Raw genomic sequence first — 5,387 nt, forward strand, 5'->3', positions numbered from 1 at the left:
AATGGACACGCATCTTGTTCACATGAAGGTCGTGCTGCAAGCACCAGAGGCAAAGACCTGTGTCGACTGCAAAGCCATCCACCCCAAGGCCTTGAAGGAGAGGTCACTCAAGCTTCTTGCCACTCAATGTGAGTCTGTCTCGATACCGGTCAAGAGGAAAATCCTGGAGCCCTCTATTTTCATTGCATTTGAAGTTGTATTGGTGTTCAGGTAAGTCCCACATGAAGAAAAGTAATAAGTCTAAGAGGTCTTCGACTTCACCCAATCCGACAAAACTGTAGAAGATCTGCAGTGGTGGTTAACAAACTGATTGGCAGCTGACCTTTGCCCTTCCCCCAACCAGATCTGACAGTGGTGGTAGATGCGTCACTCCTGGAATAGGGGGAAACTGGCACTACAACGCGGCTGTTTCCATGCATGCATTAAAACGCATGCGTGGTTACAATGAATAGCCTTTACCACGCATACCTTTACTACGAGATACGTAGTAAAGGCATGTGTGCTAAAGTTAAAAGAAAAATAAAGGGGAGACTTGGGGGGGGGGGGGGGGGTCTCAGCCCCCCCAAGTGAGGAATTAAAAAAGGGGTCTGGGGGGCGGGGAGGGGGGGCACCCCCGAAAATAAAATTTAAATAAATGCACCTGTTTCTGTCCTTTAAAGAAAAAGATGTGGAGGCAATCTGCGTCCTTAGAGGAAACGGAAGGACACTTCTGCTTCCTCTTAACGACATACGTCACCTCGGAAGATGGAGAGGTAAGGGGAAATGAGGGGGTGGTGTTACGCAGGGGTAAATTTAAAGGGTGATATCCTTTAACATGAAAATGCCATTAACCTGCATATTTTAACAACGAAAATCATTGTAAAAGTATGCGTTTAAAAGGCATTTTCGTGGTAAAGGATATGCGTGGTGATGGCATTTGCGCTGTAACGCATGCGTGGTAAAGGCATGCGTTACAACCGAATGCATTGTAAAGTCATACAACTGAATAGGGTGGCCATCTGTGAGAGCTGGAGATCAGAGGCCTATGGTCCCTGCCGGAATCCACATCCACCTTCTAGAGCTCCTGGTGATCCGGCTGGCATTGAAAGACTATTTACCCTCCATTATGGGAAGGCTAGTGCAGGTGTTAACACCACCACAATGTGGTACTGCAACAAATGGGATTGGGTCATGGACCCTTTGTCAAGAGGCCCGCACCTCTGAACATGGCTGGAACGTCATGGCATATCCCTGGTAGTTAAACACCTGGCAGACTCTCTGAATGCCAGGGTAGAAAAACTCAGCGGAAGATGCCTTGTGGATTCCGAATGGCATCCCCATCCGGAGGTGGTGCAAGGTCTCTTTCAGCAGTGCAGAGATCCTTTTTAGATTAATTTGCCACCTGTGCAAACCCACAATCTTTGCAGTTATGCTTGCTGGTTTCCAAAGAAACACTTTTCGTCTCTATGGGAGCTCAGGCCTCCTGTACTCCTGCCCAGAGTTATCAAGAAGACCTGTTATAACTGCGCCCAAGTCATCCTTGTGGCTCCAGACTGGGCTCGGAAAGTTTAGTATCCCAAGCTGTTGAGCATGGCCAATGATCCTCCGATCAGGCTGTGCCTTTGGGAGGATCTTCTGTCGCAGCAGCAAGGGAGGGTTCTTCACCTGAACCCACAAACCCTCTGCCTTTTTGTGTGGAGATTGAGCAGCGACAGTTGACAACCTTCCGCCCGAAGTCTGCCGTTTTATTTTGGCAGCCAAATACTCCTCCGCCAAGACAGTGTACACCTACCGCAGGCACAGGTTTGTCGCATTGAGTGCCGAAAAGCTAGTTGATCCTCTTTCTGCTCCCATTACTCAGATCATTCTGTTGATTCTTGCTCTTGTCCAGCAAGGCTATGCCTTGGGCACCTATAAGGACAATTCTGATGCCATATCCGTCTTCCTGCGGTTGCCTGCTCCGCCATCCCTCTACAAATGCCCTGTTTAAAATAGATTTTTTAAAGGTCTCCTAACACGTTTCCACCTTCACCCTTTATCATTCCTCAGTGGGACCTCAATCTGGTTCTTATATTTTTTGATGTGTGCTCCCTTTGAGCGATCTTCCCTCTCTGACTCCTTACCATCAAGACCTAGAGGTGATCACATCTGCCCGGAGGGTCACTGAGCTCCAAACCTTGTCATCCTAGCTTTCCATACCTAACCATATTCCCAGAAAAGCTGGTTCTTTGCATTAAAGCTTCCTTTTTGCCAAAGGTTATCACTCCCTTTCATGTAGGCCAATCCTTCACCCTGCCTACCTTTTATGCTCTGCCACATCCCTCTAAGGAAGAGGAGCGACTCCATCGACTGGACCCAAAAAAGAGTGTTCTACCTTGACAGCACAAAAGAATTCCTGTTGGAGGATTAACTCTTTGTGAACTGTCAGTCAAGAAGTGAAAGGTTGCGCAGAAACAGACCATCTCCCGATGGATGGTGCTCTACATTAAAATCTGCTACGCACTGGCCAAGAAGCAATCCTCTGAGGGTTTGAGTGCTCATTCCAGCGGAAATAAGGTTGCGACCACTGTGTTAGCATGCAGAGTGCCAGTCCTAGACATCTGTCAGACAGCAATGTGGGCTCTTTGCACATTTCACCAGGCACTACTGCATTGACAGTCAGTATGGATATGTTACCTGTTCAGCCCTGCAGGACCTTCTAGTGGGAATTTGTCCCGCAGACCCACCTCCGGCTAGGCATTGCTTGGTATCTATTCTAAGGTGAGGAATCTGTGGGTAGAAGTCTGTTTCAGATAAACAAGTTACTTACATTCAGTAACACCTTATCTGGTACAGACTCTATCTAGCTGCAGATGCCTTAACGACCCACCCATCCTCTCTGCAAATGGATTTCTAGGGTCAGGACTGTCCCTCTTTCAGGACCCTAGCTTTCCACACCAGTGGTCCGAGGCGCTCGTGGCTCCGCGATCCTGATGTAGAAAGTTGTGAACAGAAACTGATATCGGCGTGCTGGGGTGGTGCCTATATAGGCACTGCGCAAGTCACTTCTGGGGTGATCGATGTCATGCGGAGCCGAAACACCCCACCTACCAGTGCACAGGTGTACTGCTCAAGAAACATTTCCAGATCTAGTCTGATGCCAGGCGATAATTCGAAGGTAAGGATTCTGCAGCTAAATAGTCTCCACCAGATAAGGCTTTACCAAAGGTGAGTAACTTGTTCTTTTGGAGCTCCCCACCTTTCCTTGTAGAATCAATAGACCTACAAGTTGATTGTATTTTACAACATACAGTTCCTATCTGAAAGAGACACGTCTGTGATAGATTCCTTACCTTAGAATATCCCCAGGGGTCAGACTGGATCCGGAAAGTTTTTCATCAGCAGTACCCCTGCGCGTCTGTAGGTCGTGTTGCATGGCTCTGTGTCCGTCGCTGGTGTCGTAAGCGCTGAGATGACGTCATGGAGACTACTTAGGTGCCACCCATGCACGCTTACGTCGGTTCTTTCTTTTTCCATGCCAGCAAGCACAGATCCGGTTAGAGCACGTACCAGTCACTTTTTTTTGTTTTGAAAAACCTTTATTTTAGCATTCAATAAAAATACAAGGATGAGCGTACAACCGCGGGGGCCGCCGCTAGACAAATTAAGACTGCCGATATCACAGTACGACACAGCTCATCAGCCGACAACCCAGAGGTCTGGCAGCGATTCAGGATAAAACTTGTATTAGAATGCACAACTGGGTTCCAGGATGAGACAGAGTTTCCATTTTATATTATATAAGAGAGGATCAGGTGCCATACAATCAAACAGAAGAATGCGGGGGACAGGGTAAGAGACAGGATATGCATGTAATAACCACTATAATGGAGCATTGGCACCAAAGCATATAGATCGGTACAAACGACAACACAATATACATTCAATGTTGCACCAGTTCTCGGGGCCTGCCCACCCAGAAATCAGGATATCATAAAAGCATAAGCACTAAATGCAAGCACACGATAAGAATCCAAATGATTCGTAGCTATACTGATCCTTTAAGGAAAGAAAGAGAAGGAAAAGAAAGGCCATAGAAATAAAAAAGGCAAAATAAAAAACCCTTTCCAGCCCCCCACCCTGCAAATGGCTACAGCCTGACCCCTGTCGCCCCTAATAACTAAAACCCTAAAGGTAGGAAAAAGAATGGAGGAGGGCTTATCCATTTGGGCTCCCAGCCCCTTTAGTCCCCCCGCCAGAAACAGCCACCCCCCCATCACTAAAAGACAAACTTATGACAACACTTTAGAAGAAATTAGAGGGTACCGTGATACACCGCCCAGCCTATTAATCAAACAGTTGCAGGTCGTACACTTGTGAAATTCACTCCAACCCTTCCCGACCTAGTCGATCTTAACCTTGGCCCTTCCGAACAAACACACGAAACCCCCCAGCGAGACCCAAAGGCACACAAAGAAGTAATAAAGGAGAAGAGAGTCATCAAAACTCTCCCTCCTAGATGAACCGTCCCAATGTATCCTGCACAGGAGTCGTAGAGTCACCAAGAAAGGAGAAGATGACCACAAAATGAATGGAAAGTCACAAACAAAAGTCTCCGGGAGGGGAACGCCTTTTGATATCTCCAAAGTCGATAGTGGTGGAAGGTTCGGCAATACCATGACATCCTCGGGAATACCGTCTCCCAGGGCACCATCCGATGGTTCCAATACTGGTTTCCTCACGGGGTTCTCGCACGGAGTCAAAATGGCCACGGTTTGAATGGCCGCAGATTCCTGTTCGAACAGTAAGGCTGGGTCCGGTTCCACCAGGAGCATCTCAGATAGGCGCGTGTCCAATTTGCTCAATAAGATATCAACATGTGAGCGAAACGCCCAAATTTCTGCCAGTATTAACCTCAGCGATGGCTCATGCACCGTTCGATCCATAGTCTCATGCCCGACACCAATCACAATCACCTCCCCGGGTGAATCTGGTATCCTCGGGGGGGCAAACAGGATCACAAACGTGCAGATGCGGAGGGTGACCGGTCTTTATTCGCAGCCACGGTCTACCCAGTTAAGGCCGCAGGCCAGAGACCCCGAACCACCGAACCCAGGCAGGCCCAATACCGGGTCCGCGGGACGGGGACCCCCACCCGCAGCCAGCAGCAAGCAGAATCACTCCTCAGTCTATGCTGAGCAATAGAAACGATCGCCGCCAAATTCGGGCTTAAACAAAGCCTCCACTCCGGTTGACCAGACCCAGCCTGGTTCTACCGGCCGATGTTGTTGCACTGCAGCCCAGCTGTGAAAGTACTCGAGGCCCCGGCTTCCCCGCTGGAGTAGGCCGCAAACTTCTACTCGATGGAACTTCGTCAAACAAGCCGATAAAAGTTTCCAGATTTCACCATCGGAGTGCGGAACAGTTCA

Source organism: Lissotriton vulgaris, chromosome 12 (genome assembly GCF_964263255.1).
Source record: "Lissotriton vulgaris chromosome 12, aLisVul1.2, whole genome shotgun sequence".
Taxonomy (NCBI): Eukaryota; Metazoa; Chordata; class Amphibia; order Caudata; family Salamandridae; genus Lissotriton; species Lissotriton vulgaris.